Here is a 24,025-nt window from a genome sequence, read left to right on the forward strand (position 1 = left end):
ACTGTGGTCTTCTAATTATAAATAGGAATTCTTTATTCCTCTTTTAATTTAAGGGGGCCCTGGAGGTCCTCTTATCATAGAGATGTGTAGGGATTAACCAGCCCACAGTAACAGGAAGTAGAAACCACAGAGACAGGAAAGAGAAACCATAGAGACAGGAAGGAGGAACCATAGAGACAGGAAGTGAGGTAGAAGGGTATAAGGGGGGGAATCAGTGCGAGTTGGTGGGGGGAGGTGCTGACAGGGCTGGCAGTTGTGGGAAAGTTAGGTGCTGAGTGTGAGTTGGACTTTGGGGGTTGGTTGGTGGTGTAGGTTGGTGATTTAGTTGGTGGTTGGGAGATATATATTCTGCCTAGTGAACTGAGATGAAGGGTGGTCAGCTAGACTTTCTCTAATGGCAGTTATAGACAGTTATAGGTAGATATAGGTGATTTTAGGTAGTAATTATAGGTAGTTATAGGATAACTAATATAGGCATTGGGAGATTTTCTTTCTCCACCTCTTGCCTATATTCTCTCCTTTACTATATTCATTTCACTACATTCTTTTACTATCTATTTTAATTAAACTAAATTGTTAAAAGCAGCTAGAAGTTTTCTTTTCTCTGGCTTAAAGGGATAATATTAATTTGTAACTCTACTATATTCTCATTAAAACTTAAATTATTAAAAGCTGCTCTCTTATTTTGCCAAAACTCCTATTTTAACCTTTACATAATGATGTCATTGCACTGTGCCTAGTAGGGCTGGTCCTCTCTCATCTCCCCTGGAATCATGGTTTCTACTAGGTGCTGGTTCATTGGATACATGGTCTCTGCCAGATACCAGCAGGCATGCATGGATGGTCTCTCTGTTATGTGGTTGGGAGACATCTCCACTTTCAGCATCAGATGAAATCCTCTGCTTCCCGATAAGAGTTGAATATGCCATTATCTTTTCATTCAAAACCCAAAACCCTTTTAGAGCTCTTTTAGCAAAGCATCTACCCTTGGTAGCCCCAAGTAGAAATGCAACCTTCTAAGTTTTTCTTTTTCCTCTTTTTATAGAATGACCTTACCTATTCTCTTAGAGTCTTGGTTAGAAAGTCTTTTATCTTTGTCAAAAAGGTCTCTTTACCCCAGACACCCAGTTTTTTTTTTTTAGGACATGGACCCAAATCCTCCCAGCTAGCTCACATTCTCAGATTTTATCTTTTCTATGGAACAAATCTCTGGTTGATGAATTTGTGTCTACAAGAGTGACCTCACTCTAGCTCATGATGAGTATTTCATATGCCTCCTGATTTTAATCTCTATAGGTAAGACTGTGTCTAGTCATCGTTCATATAAGGGCCAATAAATGCCAATGAATTCAGGGGTTCCCCAGTTTTTACAACTTGAAACTCCTGCTCTCATATAGGTGAGTAAGTGGGGATAAGGTACAAAGATAAGCTAAACTCAAAGGAAAGGTCATTGTCCCTCTTTTCTGTGTAGGCAAAGCCATAGAAACACTTGCTGTGTGATGCTAGGCAAGTCCCTTAATTTCTGTTTGCCTCAGTTTCTTCATTTTTAAAATGGGAATAACAATAGCACCTACCTCCCAGGGCTGTTGTGAGGATTGTTGGTACATAATAAATATTTAATAAATGCTTCCTTCCTTTTTTTTCTTCCTCCTTTCCTGTCTCCCTCCCTTGTTACTTGACTGCCTGCTGACCACTCATATACATATACAACTAGCTAAAGTTTAAAGGGACTTTGAGCTCACCCAAACTCTTGTATCATTATTGTGGTGAGGAAAAGGAATCAGGCCTGAACACTGAATTCATGGTTCATGCTTGCTCAGTATCTCCTCCATGACTAGTCTCAATAGAGAGAGGAAGCAATGATGAAACCAAGAAGTTACAGGCAGTATGTCCTTCAGCCTTGCATTAACTGAACTGGCTTCTGGTTTCCTGTCCCTAAATAAAGTGTTCAGGAGCACTGAGCAATTTAATAGCCTTGCTTCAACTCCATCATCCCAAGCCAGGACTAGCCGGGATGAGCTGAAAGGCTATATTTTCTAGCAGTCCCACCAGTGCTGAGGAAGTACTTCTGACTCAGGGCTCCATGGTATATTTGCATCCTATTTACTGAGCTTGTAATTTTATTAGGGAAATAGCAAGAGTGTCATTTTGCCATTTTTATCCAATGCCTGCTCTTCCCTATTTGATTCATGTAACAGCCTAAGCCCCTTAGTCCAGGAAGATGCCAATCTGAGTCTGCCCAAGGGAGGGATGAGTGACCACTGCAACCTCTTCAAGAATGGATCTCCCATCACTCACGTCACTCAGCATCATCTCTCTTTCCTCTTCCTTCTTCTGCAGGAAGCATAAGCTTCTTTACATATATCTAGTTCTACTTATCTCTGTGCACAAGACTTTTGCATACAATAAAACTGAGCTTATCCCTCTTTAGGCAGACAATCAATTTAATATTCAGTTATCTAAAATATGATGGCATCGTGGGACAAATTTCAAATTTTTCTGATACTATAAGGTCCTCCTTTCCTTCATCTTTGTTGTTGTTATCAAGTCATTGTAATAGGGTCTGACTCTGTGTCACCCCATTTTGGGGTTTCCTTTGCAAGGATACTGAAGTAGTCTGCCATTTTCTTTTCCAACTCATTTTTACAGATGAGAAATCTGAGGCAAGCAGGGTTAAATGACTCGCCCAGAGTCATTCAGTTTCCAAATACCCAAAGATAGATTTGAACTCATGGAGATGAGTATTCCTGATTCCAAGTCTAGTAATCTATCTACTGTGCTACCTAGCTGCCTCATCTACCCATCCTTTAAAGTTCAACGCCAGTGCCACCAATGTTAAGTATCTCTCCTCGATCCCACTAGGCAGAAGTGACCTTTTCTCTTCTTAGACCTTACCTAGCATTTGGCTTGTGCTTCTCTAAAGCACTTATCATCTATTATTTCTATTAGTTACTTACATGCTTATGAATTTATGAGGAAGTTTCCTCATTTGGGAATTCCCTCTACCAATAAAATCTCAAGTCTGTTCCTCATCCCTAACCCTACTTATGCATTGAATAATGTTAGCAGTGTATCACAGTGGTACTGTATTGACAAGTGTCAGAGGACCTGGGTTTGAATCTTGTTTCTGATGGTTATCATTAGTGCTGTTAAGCAAGTCATTTAACCTCTCTGGGCCTCTCATTCTTTACATGTAAAAATGAAGAGATTCAAGTAAATGGCCCCTGAGGTCCCTTCTAGAGAAATGGGGCTATGAACCAAGTATACATCCTAATCCCGAACTAAACAATAAACTCCATTTTATGGTGAGGAATATGCATCACCAAACATAGTAATCTATAAGAATGGCTAACATAAACACAAAAGTTTATAGTTCCTGTATGGAGGCTATATAGTTCCTGGATTGAGGGTTATAGTTCCCACAAACAATTTGTTTAATTGATTTAAAAGGACAGATATTGTCTCAGTGTTAGTGAAGATTTAGGGACTAAAATACATATTTATAGCTCCCAAACTCTAATATAGCCCCAATGTGAACATGCCAATACTCTAATGATCTCATCATTGGGGATCCTCCCTCCAATGTTGCAGAGCAGAACCTGTCCGTGCCTTCTAATCTTGTATGATTCTTCAAAGTCTTTATGACTTCCAATATATTCTCCACAGAGAGTTCACCCAGGGTACTTGGGGCCCCCTTCTAGGCACCTTAATCTTACATGGGACCCAATGCAAATCTTCTACAGTTACTCTGTGGTCCTTCTACAAACCATTGGTCTTTGAGACATTTTCTAACTTTTTTTTAACCACCCTTCTGTATGATTTGTATTGAAATCATCTGGTATTTTAAAAGTTGGTTTAATTTAGAACATCTCATCAAGATAGTTTTGGGGAGTTTGGAGGTATGTTTTTGTTTTTTTAATTTCATTATCTTCTTTTCCTCTACATTAGGTACTGACACACAAACTGTGGTCCTTTTGTGAATATTCCCCATAAACACTGCAATATGAAAGGACCACATATCCAATGAAAATGTTTCTTGCTACCTTTGGACACAAAACAAAGCCAACTCCACCAACTCAGTAATTTACTTCTCCAAGGAGAACCAGTGAGTCAGCCAACAATTTTGCAACACCCTCCTTTTTCCTTCTGGTTTCATTTACAGTAAAGATGTCAAAATCAAAATGATTCCCCCTCTAGCCTCACATCTGAATTTCTGGACTTCACTGTGAATAAGGTGCCTTCTCATATTATTACTTCTCTTAGCACTTGGAGCCATCTTACCCTAGAGTTCCCTCTCGTTTGAGATTGGATCCAGGCTGGTCATGGTGCATTCGTCTTTGGTATATGCTTCTGATTCTAAATACTTTACCAGCATGCCCTCACCCTAGTACCTTATCGCCTTAATTAGAAAGCTGTTTTTTCCAATTAGAAAGTACTTTCCTTGAGGGCAGAGACGACCTTTCTTCTTACTTGTCTTGTATCTCCAACACTTAGCAAGTACCTGCTAATAACTACTTACATTTAATAAATGCTTTTTTGATACTTATTCATTTCCTCTACTAGTATGTCCATCTTTTGGACCTTATATAAAAAAATACCATAGGATACCAAAAAATAGAAAGAATGGGACTTCCCTCACTTTCCCAAAGAATAAGGTAAATAAGTAGAAAAAAGTATTTTTATCCCCATTTTACTTATGAAGAAACTAAGATTCAAATAGCTTAAATTATTTGCCCAGGATCACACAATGTCAGAGATAAAGTATGAAACTAGGTCATCTGATTTCAGTTCATCCCATAAAATATTTGTTTGTTAGATCTGATGGTGTATCCATATTTAAATTGATGTTTAGAGAAGGTCTAAAAATTGATTATTATTGCTTTCTGCTCTTTTTTTTTTTGCTACACTGTCATGCAGAAAAGCAATAGAGTCACAAAGAACTGAAGGCTATTTTTCTTTCTTTGTTTCCAGGGTGTCAGAGAGAAAAGAATTTGTTGTCAAGTGGCAAGTTGATGATCCTCTCCCTAATCATAATACCTAAGCTGATACTAGAAGAGCACATCAAGTCAAGTCAAGAAGCATTTATTATGACAGCAGAGATAATCTAGAACCAAGAACATACTCAAAACCTTCCCGGCATTGTGGAACCTACCAGAGGTTACCCTTTGCTGGGATAGCTTATGAGAATCCAGGATAATATCCACATCACAATGAGGCATCAGAGAAGGTCTTTATTTGTACACTCAAATATCACTGAAACTCCTGCCTATTTCCCCAATAATCACACACAGACACACACAAAAACCTTTTTAAAAAATTTCTTTGTTATGTACCTGTAGAATAATGAAGATCAAGAAAATTAAAGGGGAAGAAGCAGCAGAAATTGAAAGGATGAGGTTACATGGAAAATGGGAAGTATACTGGATTTAGAGTCAGAATTCTTGGCATCAAATCCTGAATCTGCTACATACTTCTTGGTGTGATCTTGGGCAGGTTCCTTCTATTCTCTGAGCTTCCATTTCTTCATCTTTATGCAGAGAATTCCCCTGGATTATTTTTCTAATTCATACCCTTACTTAAAGATTAAGGATACAATTAATTAATTAATACAATTAAGGATGACTACTACTCTCAGGGTTCTAGGGGTAACCCTGAGAGGTCATGTTTCTAACACTGTAGATCACAAGCCTTCACCAGTATGCTTCCCATGAACAGACAGCTGACTTAATTAGCTTCTAGGCAGGGTATTTACTAGGAGTGTATAGCAAGAATAGTTGTTATAAAACATTATCTTCAAAAGCCTGGAGTCAGTTCTCTTGCAGTTTTCATAAGAAGAGTGGGATTAAATTTAGAGAACAATGGCAATGAGTCACATCATAGGGAACATTTATGGTAAAGGGATAACTCACAGCTCCTGTCACTGAAAATCTTTTCTGCCTTCCTGAAGTCCCCCTTAGGTATAGTTCTCTAGGTCACAAAAGTCGAAGTTGTGTTTCTTCACAATTTTTACTACTCGAAATCCTTCCTCTCTTTCTCCATAGAGACCTCATGCCCTTTCCCTTATACAAGTATCTCTCCACACCCCTTTGTCCTTGGCAGGATTTGCTGATTCTCTCTGGATATACTGTCTCAGTCTCTCCAATGACAGAGACAAAGGAGAGAGGAAGAGATGAAGGAAAGAGATAGAAGAATTGCAAATGGGAGAAGGACAGAGACAAAGAGAGACAGAGGCACTGAGAGAGAGGAAGAAATTCTCTTATGGATCTGGTTCCAACTGTTATACAGTAATCTTCAATTCCTATCCTTAAATCTTCCACCATTGAACTAGATCACCTTTGAAGGGGTGAACTAGTAAAATTCCCCCAACTAGTTAAAGCTCCAAGAAGTGTGGTTGTTCCTTTCTGGATCCAGTAAAAGAGGTTCTTATCTCATAAAGAAATAACAGCTACAGATCAATTTTTCCACATTTAAAACTTTACCACTTATAATTACATTCAATAATTATATTAATTTAACTAGGGAATAAGAGTGGGGAGTAGGGAAACATATCTTTCTTCCTTATGTTTAGAATATAGAGGTTGAACTAGGTGACATATAACATCCCTTTTAAGCTAACATTATTTGAAACTATTCCTACATACAATAAAGAACTCATGAATGAAATAAAAGGAAATGTGGCATGATTTGTTCTGCAATCTGACTCCAACAGTTCCATCTTTGATAGTGAATATTTTTCATTATGAGTTTCTGGGGATTATCTTGGAACCTTGCTTGGCTGATAATAATTTATTCCTTTATAGGTGATCATTGTATAATATTTGTTACTGTATACAGTGTTTTCCAGGTTCTGCTCATTTCATTGTGCATCTGTTCATATAAGTCTTTCCATGTTTTCTTCCTAATTCATCCTGTTCATCACTTCTTATGGCACAATAGTATTCCTTTACAACCATATACCACAACTTGTTCAGCCATTCCCCAATAACGGACATTTTCTCAATTTCCATTTCGTTGCCCCTACAAAAAGAGCTGATAAAAATGTTTTTGTACAAGATCTCTGATCTCTTTGGAATACAGATCTGGTAGTGGTATTGATGGATCGAAGGTATAAATAGTTTTATGGCCCTCTGGGCATGAGTCCATATTGTTCTCCAGAATGGTTGTATTGGTTTACAGTTCTACCAACAGTGCATTAGTGTCCCAATTTTCCTACAACCCCCTCTAACATTTATTATTTTCCTTTTCTGATCACAGTAGCCAATCTGATAAAGTATGAGGTGATAACTCAGAGTAAAACAAGCATTTATTAAAAGCCTACTATGTACCGGGCACTGTACTAAGCATTTTACAAGTATTGTCTCCTTTGATCCTCACAATGATCCTAGGATATAGTCACTATCATTTCCTTTATTTTACAGATGAGAAAACAGATGCAGGCAGAGGTTTAATGATTTATTTGTCTAGTGTCATAAAGCTAGTAAATATCTGAGGCTGAATTTGAACTCAGGTCTTCCTGACTCCAGACTCTTTCCATTGTGCAACCTAATTGCTTCTTAAGGAGTGGTGAAACCAATTTCACCCTCCAGCACTTAGCTCAGTGCTTGGCACATTGTAAATGTTTAATGACTAACATAGCTGGTATCAGAGCAAGAATTCTAAACCTTGCCCTTGACTCCAAGTTAGGTCTTCTTTGCCCTCACACTGCCTCAACACACACACACACACACACACACACACACACACACACACACACACAGATTTAAAAATATTTGAAGTCCTATCAGACATTGAGCAGCTGACCCACTCCTGTTCACTCCAGTAGAAACCTGGGCTTTCAAGAATTCAAAAAATGAGACAATCAGAGAATGGGAAGAAAAGTCAATGCAAACTCAGAGTCAGAGGACAATTCTTGAATCCATTCTCAACTCTGACCTCAGATTCAAACATCAGACATTTAAAAAACCCCAACAATAACCCCTCATCTGTTCAATTTAATTCCCATTTATTGAGCTCCTGGCAGAGTTCAGTGTGCCTTGCAGAGGGGGCAAGGACACTGGGGAAATGCTATCTTTGCTGTTGGGGCTGGAGGCTAGTGATCTCCCTAAGCTTTGCTTGCTCACAGTTGTTAAAGGCAAACCATGGAAGATTCTGACCTCACGTCTCAATGTGTACACAGTTAAACCTCATTAACTCAAACCCCACTAATTTGTGATTGTTGGACACCCAGCTGGGCTAAAGTTTCCCTAAGCACTGTCTGAGGAAAGGGTTCACTAATTAAATGAAGAGTGGTAGCAGTATTACCAGGGAGGTTAACTGTACTTAAGAGGAAAAAACTCTTTTCAAGTACTTCACAAATAATTGTTTAAATTGCTCTGATTGAAGTTCTTTTTGAAACCTCTTGGCTGCCATTTGATATTAGTCATGACATTCCTTAAAGTTCATCAATTCGCTATTCACCAAACTTTAAATGCCTGTGAATGTAGGACCTTATGCTTACAGCTGAGGGACAAAGTTTGAATCAGATTACAGAACAGAATTACAGTCAAAAAGGTGATTAAGACACAAACATCAATAACATATAATACAGAAATGTGGCCAACAAAATGTATTAGAGATGTATAAAAAGAGTGTTCACCATGTGAGAGCTAAAGGATAAGAGGGAGCACAGAGCAAGGTGGTTGTGGGGGATGAGGAAGTCCAGGAGACATCCAGGAGGAGATGGAACTAAATTGTGTTTTTCAGGATGCGGGGAGGGGGGATAAGTAGGCAGAAGAGGCATAACAGGCATAGGAGTCAACATAAGCAAAGGCAGAGTGGTCATGGTTTACAGTCTTCTCTATAATGAATTTGGTATGACATGCATAATTCTGTATAACAGATAGAATAACATTATACTCTAACTACATCATCATTAGCATGCATCACAATTAGGATCTGGGCTTCATGTAAGGAGTCAATCAAATCAAGGAAAGCCCAAACTCTTATATATGCTAGGTTCACAGTTAGATCAAATGCTGGGTCTGGAGTCAGAAAGACTCATCTTCCTGAGTTCAAATCTGGCTTCAGACACTTCCTAGATATGTGACTTTGGGCAAGTCACTTAACCCTATTTGCCTCAGTTTCCTTATCTGTCAAATGAGCTGGAGAAGGAAATGGCAAACCACTCCAATACCTCTGCTAAGAAAACCCCAAATGGAATCATAGAAAGTTGGACATGACTGAAAATGACTAAACAACAATTATACTCTGTAATTTTGGTTTCTCACTCATTCACCTTAACCTCTGCCTGATTTGTCATAATTAATGAAGTTTGGCTATAATTACCTAGGATTTAACAGTTAGAACCTGGATGCCTAACTCAGGTTCCCTTTAAGGTCTAATATTATCCAAGAGAATATTTCTCATCCTCCTATTTTTGAAGGAGAGATGAATAATTGGCACTAGCCATTCTCAGGCTCTCAGAAAGAAGTCTGGAATAGGCAAAACATGGATTCTTTACCTCTTTAAAAATCCTCTTCCATTGTCCCTTTAGCAGTCCCTTTTTTAAAAAATTGCAATATTTCAATGTTGTATTTTTGTTTTACAAAGTGTTTTCCTCACAATAACTTTATGAATTAAGGAGTTACAGATTTTTATTAACCCCATTTTACAGATGAGGAAACTAAGGTTCATAAAAATAAAGACACTTGCTTCAAGAAGTATAATACTAAAGAGTACTAGACTTATAGTTCTGGGTTTGAATCCTGCCTCTGATTCTTTCTAGTTATATGATCATCCATGTCAATTTCTTCTTGGTAAAATAGGTACAAGCAGCAGGTTTTACATATATGTAAGGTAATTTGTGAAGAACTCAATAGAATCAGTTCTTTTTTTCTTAAAACCTTACCTTCCATCTTAGAATCAATAATGTGTATTAGAAAAGTGGTAAAGTCTAGGCAATGGGGGTTAAATGACTTGCCCAGGGTCACACAGCTAGGAAGTATCCATGGCCACACTTGAACCCAGGACCTCCTATCTCAGGCCTGGCTCTCAATCCACTGAGTTACCTAGTCACCTCCAAGAATAAATTCTTGAGGATAAGCATTATTTTGTTTTTGTCTCGATATCCCTGAGACCTATCTCTTTGCCTGAAATATATACGTCTATTAAATGAACAAATAAATTCCCAACATCACACAGATATTACCACCAGAATTATAACCAAGGTCTCCTGACTCCAAGTCAAGCCTTTATCTGCATTATACCAAGTTGCAGAGTATATCAAAAAGGTCTATTTAAATAAAATTCATTTTTATTTTTTCTCTTGTTTTCTTTTTTTTTGGTAATTTGGGATTGCATCCTGGGAAAAACATTTACTCCCTGTTATATTTTCATGTTCCATAAGCTGCAGAAGGCTATGGATATAAAATATGGTCTATGGGGAATGCAGTTCACACCCAGGTAATTAGAATGAAACTCCACACAGTTATCTGAAAATGTTGGAGGCATAAAAGGAAAGGTAGTAGTAAACCTTACCCCCTCTATATGCAGGTGTGGATTTGAACATCTGAACTTGATAGGGTTTTATCACACCCCATTTACCAAAAAGGATTTGTTATTTCATGCAGTATTTACATGTCTCTTTGTACAACAACCAAGGGCTTTTCCCTTGAAAGGGTACCACAATCTATCAAGGCAAAGCAAAGCCCAAAAGGCATCTAGAGATTTAGGTGGACTTTTTGCCACCTACGATAAGTACTAGTGATAGTATTTTTTTTTCCTGAAACATATGTGAATCTGGAAATAGTACTCTAACTACATCATCATTAATACCCACCACAATTAGGAAGTCATGGCAATATCTGTGGGGAAAGATAGCAGCAAGGATTGCCAATAAGTTTAATGAGAGTCCTAGATTCTCTTCAGCTTCCAGACTCCATAGAAGGAGTCAGTCAGATCAAGGAAAACCCAAACTTCTGCCCCTCTTTAAGATGGGGAGGGAAGGAGAGGGGAGGAGAGGAAAATAGAGCTGAGTGTTTTGGATGGAAGAGAAAGAACCTTATTAGTCAAAATCTTGAAGTCCTTTGGAGTCCATTTACCTTGGTGGCTTGTTTTTTATGTGTGAGTGTTCACTTTTCTCTTTGTTGATCTCTCCTTGGTAAAGACTCATGTATTGGACAGCTTGAGGTCTTGGGCTTGTAATACTCAGTGTTGCCAGGAAGTGATGACTCAATGTCACAAGGTCATTGACAGTTTTATTCTTGATACATCCAGGACCCTGGTTTTGTCAGGCATTCCTCTATCAGAAGTCCCCAAATCCCTATAATCAAAAATGATTAGACCCTGGAATACACTTCTGAAGTTGACTACCATGAATAGCTGATGGCAATGGACCCTGGGCAACAAATTACACTTGCCTCCACAATAATCTGTCCCCCGCTGTAAAATAGGTCTCCCCTCCAATGGATATGATTCCAAGGGTAAACACTCCCTACTCCCCAGTCTCCCTTCCTTGCCCTCCTCCTCCCCCATCTCTCTCTGTCTCTCTGTCTCTCTCTCTGTCTCTGTCTCTGTCTCTCTCTCTCTCTGTCTGTCTCTCTCTGTCTGTCTCTCTCTGTCTGTCTCTCTCTGTCTCTCTCTCTCTGTCTCTCTCTGTCTCTCTCTCTCTCTCTCTCTCTCTCTCTCTCTTTCTCTGTGTGTCTCTCTCTCCCTCTCTCTCCCTCTCCCTGGCTGTCTGGCTGTCTCTCTGGCTGGCTGTCTCTGTCTGTCTCTGTCTCTCTCTCTGTCTCTGTGTCTCTCTCTGTGTGTCTCTCTCTCTGTCTCTCTGTCTCTGTCTCTCTCTGTCTCTCTGTCTCTGTCTCTATCTCTGTCTCTCTCTGTCTGTCTCTCTGTCTCTGTCTCTCTCTCTCTCTTTCTCTGTCTCTCTCCCTCACCAGTGAGAAGGGGGAAAGTTTTCAGTAATATCCTAGTAGTCAGTAAGATAAAAGGGTTGTTCAGCAATCTGCCCAGAGATACAGTCCCTTCCAAAGAACCTTATTTAAAATGTGTTTGTTCAGGGTCTTGTCAGATCTCTGGTCTTCAAGGGCCCTGTTGTACACGAAGAAGAATTTTTCTTTACCCTTGGAGTGCCCTAATTATACAGAGCATTGATTTTACAATGCATTCGTGGATTGATTGCGCTGGCCCGCTCCTCCCACAGGAAACAGCTTGCACACTAGCATTTTTTGATCTCTCCAAAGTATTCCCGGAGGTGAATCAGTGGCGCTTGCATCTTCTTGTCTCATGCTTTAGTCCCAGGAAGCCGAAAATGCGTCTTCGGATGACAATGAGCTCCTCAGAAAGAGCTGAGTGCGGAAGAATCAAGGGAAGCGACTTCTTCCCTTCTTTGGGCAGCTGCTTCCCTCCAGTAAGACGCAGGCTGCGGGAGTGGACACCGAGCTGCTAGCTTGTCCACGGGCCCCATATTTCCATAGGGCAACAGCCTAACTTTCCCTACAAATTCTCTTTAATAGAAGAAGAAAAAAAAACCGTTCGCGGAGACAACGGTAATGGTGCTGAGAAAATGTGTCTAATTGGAATGAGCATTTAAAAAGCAATTAAATACCTTGCTTTGAGAGTGGAATGGGAGGAGAGAGGGGACATAGAGCTTTTCTGGGATTGGCACGAGGGAGAAAGAAATGCAGCTGGAGCCGCTTGCTTGTCAGCTCCAGGGCTTTTCAGAGAAGCTTTTTTTCAGCACTTGAGCAAGAGCGCAAATGTTGAAGGAAGGCTTGTCGCAGCAGGTAGGAAAGGTTGGGTTGCATCAAACGCTTCCAAATTGTACTCCTTCACCTTCATCAGCTCAACAAGCAGCACTTACTGAGCACGAGACTGCGTTAGATGCTAGGGATAATAATAGCAATCCTTTAGATAGCACTTTGAGGTTAAAAGTTGGAGGGCATCCCGCATGTTGTCCAACCTGGGTGTGCATCTTGTACAGTGTGTCCTGAAGGCCAAAATCACCAGTTATAGATCTGCCACCATCCAAGATAGCCATCTTTATGTCCTGGGAAATAGGTGTTTTTCACGGGCAGCTTTTAATTTTAATGTTTTTTAGTTTTTGTTTTTATGTGTAACTGTCTAATCTCCCCCAACAAGACTGGGAACATCTTAAGAAGATACTTTGTGCTTCTTGCTGTCTCCCAGAGAGCCTAGCACAGGGCTGGATATACATTAGGCACTCAATAAATCTTCATTTACCAAATAGCCCTGTGGAAACTGGGAGTTGATCTCCTTAGGCCCTAGAACTTAGACACATCGGAGGGAGACTCCCATATAAACACACCACATATCCTCAGAGTTTTAAGAGGCAGATAAGATGTCTCCAGGGAAAGAGCACTGGACCTGGAGTAAGGAATATGAATTCAAATCCTGCTAGCTGTATGACTGGACCTGGAGTAAGGAATATGAATTCAAATCCTGCTAGCTGTATGACTGATCCTAGTCAAATTGTTTAAGCTCTCCCAGCCTCAGCTTCCTCCATCTATTGCAAAATTGGTGTGTAAATCAAATGAGATAACATTTAAAGCATTTTGCAGAGCTTAGCATACTATGTAAATGCTAGCTCTACCATTTTAATCTCATTTAATTCTCACATGAACCCTGTGAGATAGATGCTATTATTATCCCCATTTTGCAGATGGAACACTGAGGTTCTGTGGGGTTACTTCATTTGCTCAATTGCACAGTTAGAGAAGACCTAAGACAGAATTCAAATTCAGCTTCCTGTCTACTATGGCACCTAGCTCTTTCTATTAGGTATGGGCATCATTACATTGTACCTGTCCTCAAGAAGCTTACACTCTTGATCCTGCTCTAAAGTTCATTTCCACACCCTGCAGAGTCCTCTATGGATGTCAGTAACCTGTTTCCAACTATTTCCCCCATCCTTTTGCTTTCCTGGGCAAGGAAAAGAAAATCTCACATGACATCCTGAACATAATACTGTTCATATAGCACAAAAGGACAGCACGGTTTTCATATATGTTCCATTTATGGTCAGTTGTGTCTACAAGAACTCTCAGGAAATGGCTGGACAGGGACAGAAGGTTATTGGAGAGATCCCTAATCCCCACCACGGATTCTACCTTTCCATTTAATCTCTGTGAAAGTTTTGACCTTTCATTGATGGAGTGGAAAAAGCACTGCAGGGTTTAAAACAAACCCAGAACAACAACTTGGGTTTGAATCCTGGCTCATTCAGGGACTTAATAACTATGTGACCTTAAGCGAATTAATCTCTAACCTTTAGCTTCTCATTCCATAAAGTGAGGACTAATAATACTGATGGAGGCAGCTGTGGTTTGGTGTTTAAGATTCAGGAAGAGGAGTTGACCTTGGACAAGTCACTTAACCTCTGGAAGCCTAGCAAACAGCTAGGTAGGTGCTGGGTGTAGAGTCAGGAAGAGCTGAATTAAAATCTGGACTCTTTCACTTCCTAGATGTGTGATCCTAGGCAAGTAGTTTAACCTCTGGTTGCCAGACAAAAGGATTCACCGGAGAAGGAAATGGCAAACCACTCCAGGTCTTTGCCAAGAAAACCCCAAGGATAATTGGTCCATGGGGTCATAAAGAATCAGACACATCTGAATGCCTGAACAAAATATATTGACATCCTATCTATTGTCAGGTTGGGGGGAAACAATGTATGCAGAGGGTTTTTCAAACCTTAAATAAGCACCATTTCTAATTTCCAAACCAGGATCATAGACAGAGAGCTGGAAGAGACTTTGGAAATCCTTGAGTCCAAACCTTTCTCATTTTACAGATGAGGAAACTGAGACTTCAAGAGCTAAAGTAGCTGGCCTATACAGTTGGCAGGTAGCAAGGACAGAATGCTGACCTAGGACTTCAGATTCCAGATCCCAGTTTCCATCCACTCTTCCTCACCCACCTGGCTAAGTTTTCCCTGGCTCTTTTTTCCTCCCTCCCAAGCTTATCCCTGCACTGCACCAAAAGCAAACTTCAGCCCAGAAGTCTTCTGTCCTATTTCCACTGCAATTAAAATATTTGTGTGTTACCCAAGTTTGTGAGTAGAGAAAGCTACAGTGCCAATCAGTGAACCAGACAATGGAGGTGGTATTTACACGGGCAAGCTTACTTTGGAATTTGAACCACTAATTCAAAAAAGAAAAAAGAAGGTAACAAACTAAAGATCTAAGGAAGGCACAGGAGAGATCATGCTATAAATGTCTTTCATTATCCCAGGTAGCAATTTTGCGATTACACCTAGATTTTTCCAGGCAAGGTAATTTACTGCTTTCTGCTGGACAGGACAAAGGAAAAGATAATTAAATCTGCTCTTAACTCAGTTAAATATTCATGATCCTTCCTCCCATGCCACCCCCAATCTAAATCACTTTCAAACCAGCTTTAACTAAGATTTCAAAGAGAAAAGCAAAATCATTTGCCAGAATAGATGCTTTTTTAGTGAGAACTAAAAGGCAATGAGGGAGGATAATTTATTCAAATATTGAGCTCTGGGTCATTAGGCACTTGCCATTGTCACCAGGCCCAGGCTAAGCTCCTATAGAATGTGATTGCTGAACTACAGAAGTAACCCTCCAGGGCAAGAAGACCATAGCCAGGCTCCAAGGCAGCTAGGTGGTAGAGCAGATAGAGTGCTAGGCCTGGATCCAGAAAGATCTGAGTTCAAATCCAGCCGCAGACATTTACTAACTCTGTGGCCTTATACAAATTGCTTAACCTATGTTTAACCAAGTTTATTCATCTGTAAAATAGGAGCAATAATATTACCTACCTTGTAAGGTTACTGTGAGGATTAAATGAGATACTAACTATCAAATGTTACCATGTAAGTGATTTAATTGTTATTACTATTCTTCCTCCTCTAAGCTGGCTAACCCATTGAGCCTACATCAAGAAAAGAAAGCTATTTCTACAAAAACCTCTTGCAAAAGCCCTTTACCATTCCCTAAATCCTATGAGGAAGAAATTTTGTTCTGTTAGTTAGAGCCTAGACAGAATACTGATAGCCAGGCAAGATCTAAGTTCTTTTGATATAGGCTGCATGCCACGGCGGTCTACAGAAAGACAACCAGAAATTCCCCATCCCCAAACTCTCTGAAATCGTTTCTCAATCCAGCATTTCCCTGCTTCTTTTGGCTCCTGCATTCTAGGAAAAGCTATGAAATGTTTCCATGACCCCAGTGGAACATATAACAAAGTCCAGGCTTGCCAGATAGATGGATGCTGTGAGGAAGGGGGTAGAGGTGGGAGGAGTAGAGTGATCACTTATTTTACAATTTACCTAAATGCCCCTTGTTTGTTTATATGTATGAGATTATGGGGGACTTTTCTGCAAAATTTCTACAACTTCCATTGTAGCTTAAAGGTGCTCTTGGGGTCTCAAAAGCTCTACCCATGAAGCATGAGTTTTGTTAGCTTCCTTTTCTTGATGCAGGCTCAATGGGCTAGCCAGCTTAGAGGAGGCAGAATAATAATAATTATTATTATTATCATCATAAATTCCTTACTGTGTACCAGGTACCATGATAAACATTTTTGTTAAGTTCTACCAATATGGAAAGGCTTTGAGTATGGTGCCCAACTCTGGAAAGGGTGTCTGTCATGGGAGAAGTTCAGCCAAATTAAGTGCAGAAGGACTCATGACCATAAGGTAGTCCCATAAGAAATGGGTATTTGGTGGGGTATGGAGCCTCATGAAGGCATCTCCCGGGGCGTAAAGGAGTTCCCATTCATGTAGTTGGGTTAATATCAAATCTTCATAAAATCACGAATCTTTTTTGTTTTTTTAAATCCTCACCTTCTGCCTTAGAATCCATACTGTGTACTAGTTCTAAGGCAGAAGAACACTAAGGGCTAGGCAATAGGGATTAAGTGACTTGCCCAGGGTCACACAACTAGGAAGTTTGAACCAGGACCTCCTGTCTCAATCCACTGAGCCACTTAGCTACCCCCAATCACTAATCTTTCAAAGAAATAGTTGAGATGATTAACCACCTGCAAAGAGAACCTTAGATTTTAATCACCATAACAATAAGAACAACAACCAACTGAATATCCTAAAATCTCCCCAAAACAATAATCTGCTATTAGTAAAAATGGGATTTTTATGTGTAAAAATTCAGTCTACACACAATAAAGTCAGGATCACAAGTGTCGTATTAACTTTGCCCAGTAAAGGGAGGTCCACAGGCACTTCTCTGGGGATTTTCTTCTGAATTGACAGAAGTTCTGTGTCAGTATCACAGGGCACCGTTTGATGATGGCTCTAGCTTTGTAGTGTCTAGAGAAGCTGCCCATGAGGGCTGAAATCATTTTAGCCACTGAAATTTATGCAGTGCTTTATAGAAGTTATCACTGTCCAGGATTTCCCCAAAGTCTTAGTGCAGTCAAGTAAATATTACGCGTGCACTCCCACTCTCACATCCATAAAGACAGATAGATATAAAAGTATAGACACACATATATCCATATGCATATGGATATGATATATGTGTGCGTGTTTGTATGTTGTCTCCTCTATTAGATTATGAGCTCCTTAAGGGCAGGGATGGTGCTTTTTTCTCCCCTTTCTTGGTATCCTCAGAGCTTTCCTTGGCACAGAGCGAGGGCATAATAAATGCTTGACTGATAGTCGGATTATCTCCTTTATAGCTCACAGTTCTTTGAGGTAGGCATAACAGGTCTTCATAGCCTCATTCTACAGCTGAATAAAGTGGGACTCGGTGGGGCTGAGTGACTTGCCTGTGGTCACATAGCTAATAAATGTCAGAAGCTTGATTTGAATGGCAGCCTCTCCAGTCTCCCAGGCCAGCACACTTTCCACAATGCTATCTGCGCTAGCTGCCTCTGCAGCACTCCGCGAGCTCCAAATATGGTTCTGTTGCTCGCTAATTTGCAGCAAGCCCTTTATTCCAAAGCCTTCTCAAACAGACTGATTAAATAATAACAGCTTGCTCATTACTCTGAATATAAATAGTGGGGGTATCCCTTGAGAGAGGATCCAGCTGGTGAAGCCTCAAATCTTACACCACATTAATATTTATGGCTGCGCTGTGTCAGTACGCAAACTCTTGGCATTGCTCCATGCAAAAGTTTACACATCTGTCATTTATGATTCTACCTTCATATCACAGGCAGAATATGGGGGAAAAAAACAAGTGGGGTGTACATGATCAGTCCAGGCTGAGAACAGAGAGGAGTGAAGGACATTGTGATGCACTGTGCTTCCTTTTTTTCTACCTACAGTCTCTACACATCCTTGCCCAGAAATCACTGATTAATAATAATAGTAAAAATGATAATTGGCATTATTACTATTATTATAGCTAGCATTTATATCATATTTGCTCAGGCACTGTGCTAAGTGCTTTACAATTATTATCTCACTTGATCTTCACAAAAATAGATAGATGCTATTATTTTACTCATTTTACAAATAAAGAAACTCAGACAAGCTGAGGTTAAGTGACTTGCCCAGGGTCACACAACTAATGTCTGAAGCTGGAATTGAACTCAGGTCTTCCTGATTCTAGACCCAATGTTCTATCTGTCAACTAGCTGGAATATAAGAAATTTGAAAGGTTGCAGAATCACAATTTCTCAGAGTTGTGATGGACCCTGGAGGCCTTCTAGCCCTCCTACAAAGACCTCCACTGATTGGCATTAATTCTGGATCTGTCAAGAGACAGTTCAAATTAAATTGCTGTTTTCTTAATTTTCCAACGGTAAATGAGTGTTCTTTATAATTGCATATAAATGATCTTTCATTTACTGGATCGATCCTGAGTCTCTGATACTCTAGACTGTTGAAGAGGATTAGCTTTAAACCTCAAACTTTCAAGGCATTGTTTATAATGTGAATAGAGAAGAAATCACAGTCATCCATGTTTCCTGAAGGTTGCTGTAAAAATGTTCACTAATCTTTACTAGTGACTCCTCCTTCTGACATCCTCATCCTCTCTTCTTCATCTAGCTGATGAGCACTAGAGAATAAGTCCACAGGGCTAAATATTCCCCTTGCCATAGATTATTCAGGCACAGTGAGCCTTCTTGTTTCTCATGGAAGATGGGCTCCATGTTTATTTGTCTGAAGCCAGTGGACCTCTTTGGACCATTCCTTTCCAGTCCTTCTCTCCCGACTCCTACCTCCACTCAAGCTCAGTTCCAATTCCCACCTGACCTCCACTGATTGGCAGTTTACTCCCTCCTGAGGCAGCATATTTCACTTTCGGGCAGTCCTCAGTGTTAGGAAGTTTTTCCTCCTCTTGAACTTAAATCCGCCTCTCTGACGCTTCTATCTCATTCTCTTGGTTCTGTCCTCTAGGGCCAAATAGAAATCTAATCTCTTTTCCACAGGATAATCCTGTAAACATAAGACACTAGTCACATCCTCCTAAATTTTCTCTTCTCCAGATTCTACATAACCTGTTCCATAAATGGCTCTTTACAAAGCAAGTTTATAGCTAGGTGACTCAATAGATAAGAGAACCAGACCTAGAGATGGAAGGTCCTGGGTTCAAATTTGACCTCAGATACTTCTTAGTTATGTGACCCTGGGCAAGTCACTTAACCCCCAATTGCTAATCCCTTACCACTCTTCTGCTTTAGAACCAAGTGATTTTAAGATGGAAGGAAAGAGTTGTGTGTGTGTGTTTTTTTAAACAAGGTCATCAGTTCCCTAACTAACCTCCTAATTCTATAACTGTTCCAGCTGATCATTGCTCCTTTCCAAAAGTGATTCCTAGAACTGCACATAATACATTGCATTTGGTGTGAGTGAGGAGAGAAGTGAAGTACTTGCCTCTGGTGCCACATAAGTGGTGAGAGCCATTTTTAGCTAAGGGAAAGACATCTAGGGAAGGCTTCATAGAAGAGGTGCAGCACACCTGAGTCTGCTCTTGACAGAAGGGAAGCTTTTCAATACCCAGAGAGTCCAAGTCAGGCCATATGAGCCAAGGCACAGGTCTGAGGGAAGAGTAAGAACATAGCAGAGCTAATATCCCAGTTTGGCTGGAACATGGAATAAAGAGGAATACTATGCAAAGAAACTCAGAAAGGTACACTGGAATTGTGAATGACTTAGCTAACAGCAATAAAAAGATCCAAGGCAGTTCTAAACCACTCATGATGAAAAATGCTTTCCACAGCCAGAGAAAGAACCTATGGAGTCTGAATGCAGATCAAAGCATGCTTATTTTTTAAATTTATTTTTCTTAGATTTTTTAATGTTTTTTTCCACAATATGACAAATGTGGAAATGTGGTTTGTATGACTAGCCATGTATAATCTATGTCAAATTGCTTTCCTTCTTGATGAAAGGGAAGGAGAGAACGAGAAAGAGAGAATTTGGAATTAAAAAAAAATTTAACGTCAAAAACTTTACATGTTGTAAAAAAAAACATTCAAAATGTGAAAAAGGTAGGTGGAACCTGTTATAGGGAAATTAGCAGGAGCAGGAGCTGCTGAAAAGGCAGAAGCAGGAAAGTTCCAGAATTCTGGAGAAATTACAAGACTGTCACTTCTTCTAACAGACAGTGAAGCAGGAGGTTGAGTTTTGTCTAGTCTCCTGGGGTGGACCTAGTAAACTAGCTATTCTTTCTCCTGTGGCTTTCCTTGTGATCCATCTTACCAACTACCTGTTCCTGTGCATCCTATTGATGCTGAGAAATATTCCTACAGAGCTGCTTGAGACACCTAAAGCCATCTTTGAGCCCTGTTCCTGCTTACCTTCCAACCTTACTTCCTCTATCATCATCCAAGAGGGTATTTAAGTTAGTGAAGTTTATTGTATTATAGGAACTGGGACTTTTGGGTGCAGAGGTAACTGACACTGTAGATACCATCGCTCTGAAGTTACCAACTAGATTTAGTGGGAGTTTTATTTCTATATCTTTAGATAGATCATCCAAATTCCCTTCACTTCCTTCCTTTATCTTAAATAAACTATGATTTCAATTTAGCATTTCAAACCAGTTAATGAAAGAGCTTGAACACTAATATGAAAGATTAATATTTGGGTAAAAGATAAAAGGAAGCCATGGAAATATGTAGAAGTAGTAGAAATAGTACTGGATTTGGAAATCAGAAAGCCTGAATTTGAATGCCAACTCTGCCACCTCTCTTGGTCCTAGTTCCTCATCTATGAGATGAGGGATTGGAATAAAAGACCTTGTCTTAATCCCTTCTAGGTCTAAATCAATGAGCCTCTGAAAATGGTAATGTCCATGTTAATTCAGTTCTGTGGAACAAGTTCATATTAGGATCAGGCCAGTGCTTTTTGTTATGAAGGATATCAGAGATGCTCAAGACGTGGTCCCCACCAACTGGAAAGCTCACAGTCCAGTTAGAAAGACAAAAGTCACACTTGAGTGCCAAAAGGTGTGCTGCCAACTCCAAATGCTGTAGGAGCTCAGAGGTGGGAGAGAGCAGAATGATCAGGAGTGATCACACTGAAAAGATGATCCTGGAGTTGAATCTTGAAGAAAGCTGAAGATTATCAAAGTGGTGAGGGCACTTCCAGGGGCAGGGAGAGTTGCCTGAGCAAAGATGTGGTTATGAGCTTGTTCTGTGTAGTGGACAATGAAGGGAGCTGCCTCGCTGCAGCCAAGGGTCCCTTTTGGGGAATAGCTGGGCATGAGCCTGGATGGGTAAAAGGAGGGGAAGTTTATGGACATTATCATTTGTATTTATAGATAGTAAATGAAATATTAGAGCGCCTGGTGAATTGCATCCTAATTGTTTGCTTAACCTTTAAAATGTCTCAGAAAGATTACTTCACCTCAGGTTAGAGAGAAAATAATAGCTCCATAAAACTCTATTTAAGTATCGCTTTAAAGTTTAAAGAGGGTTTAATTGAAGAATGACTGGCAAATTGCACTGATCATTTTTCCCTTGCCAGCATCTTCTAGGTCAAGGCTAGCTGAAAACAGTTTCCAATTCTCATGCCTCCTAACAGATCATGAATTTATAACCAAAAGAGAACTTGGAGGTCATCTAGTCTGATCCCTCTCATTTTACAGATGAGAAAACTGAGGCTGAGAAAGGTTAAGTGACCTACCTAAGGTAACACAGGAAGCAAAAGCAATAATAGCTGACATTAATGGTTATTTAAGATTTGTTAAGAAGTCTCAGTTAAGATAGTGAGACTTCCAGTCAAGATGGCGGCATAGAAGCAGCGAAAGTTCAGACCTCGGAAACCCTTCCTCACTGATCGCAAACAGAGTGCTCCTAGGACACCGAAATTCAAGCTGAACAACAGGATAGACCTGGGGAACCCTCCTCCTGGACCTGGATCAAAAGGTACTACACCCCAAAAGCCAGAACCCTAGATCATTTGGATCTAAGGGGTAGGCAGAAGGAAGGTCCCAGGACCCACCCACTCCCAACCCAGAGTGCTGAGCTCACAGCAGCAGCGGGAACCTCAGGGCTCTGAGGACTCACCTTGAAAGCAACCTGAGCCAGTCTCCGGGGTGCCCAACACAGACGGCAGGGAAACATAGAGAGAAGGGGGAAGCCTGTAGCCCCCTGGCTGGGTCCTTCCATCTGAGTCTCAAGGGAGGTCCCAGCTTTAGGGCACCAGCTGAACCCAATCCCATCAGGAGCCCTCAGAGCTACTGAAAGGACAGAAAACTCAGGGCTGGCAAAGGGGTTGCTCCGAAGAGCTTACCTTGAAAGTAACCGGGGCCATTCTCCGGACATTCAACAGAGACTGTGGAGGAGGAGGTTGGGTTTTTTTCTTCCTTTTTTTGGCTCGGGAACATTCGGCCCACACCACCTGAACCTAATCCCATCAGGAGCCCTCAGTGAAGGGCTTACCTTGAAAACAACCCGGGCCAGTCCCCAGGCATTCAACACAGATTGTGGAGGAGGAGGTTTTTTGTTTCAGGGCTCATTTGGCCCAAACCAGGTGAACCTAATCCCATCAGGAGCCCTCAGAGCCCAGGGAGGCCACACACCTCCCCCCTTAGAGAGCAGGGTCTTCTGAAAAAAAAACAGAAAACTAGAGGCAAAGTCAAGATGGCAGCCTAGAAGGAGCATAGACCTAGCAGCCTGGCCAGAGCTTTGGAGATCCTCGATATTTGCTCCAGCCGTCCAAGAAGTTTAAAACTCAGAGTAAACCCAGCCCAACTAAGCTGAACTCAATCCCATCAAAAGTCTCCAGAATGCAGGGAAGCCCAGGCTCCCCATCCATCCTCATTGACTACTGGACTTTAAGCCAATCAAAAGCCTCCAGAGGACAGGAAAGCTCAAACCCCCAACAACCATCCCCCAGAGATTACACCAAGAGATCTTCTGTTAAAGCTCCAAGAGGGGAGACCGATAGAAGTCCCCAAAAAACAAAAAAATGAGAGGAACAAGAGCACAGAAAAATATGGGGAGTAAAGAAGGGGTGAATTTGAACAAACAACAGAAACAGAAGAAAGAAACTACAATAGACAGCTACTACTCAGCAAATGGAACAGAGGGAGAGAGATCAGCAAACGATAAACCAGAAATCCCAGTGAATTGGAACTCAAAACACAACTAAGAGAGGCTGAAGACAATTGGGAAAAGAACTTAAAAATTAAAATAAGTCATCTGGAAACAGAGGCACTTGAACTAAAACAAGAAAATAGTGTCCTGAAAACCAAAATCATCCAGCTGGAAAATGAGGCAAAGGAGATGAAAGATGAGGCAAAGGAGATGAAAGACGAGGTAAAGAGGATGAAAGACGATCTTCAAAGAAAATCAGACCAGAAGGAAAAAGACGACCAAAAAGCCAGAGATGAAATCCAATCTTTAAGAACCAGAGTAAAACAACTAGAATCAAGTGACCTCACAAGGCAGCAGGACACTATAAAACAAAACAAAAAGAATGAAAAAATTGAGGAAAATGTGAAGCATCTCATTCACAAAACAGATGATTTCGAAAATCGTACAAGAAGAGACAATTTAAGAATAATTGGACTACCAGAAGACCACGACAAAAGAAAAAGCCTGGACATAATACTAGAGGAAATTATCCAGGAAAACTGTCCCG

This window comes from Monodelphis domestica, chromosome 1 (assembly GCF_027887165.1).
Source record: "Monodelphis domestica isolate mMonDom1 chromosome 1, mMonDom1.pri, whole genome shotgun sequence".
In the NCBI taxonomy this organism is placed as follows: Eukaryota; Metazoa; Chordata; class Mammalia; order Didelphimorphia; family Didelphidae; genus Monodelphis; species Monodelphis domestica.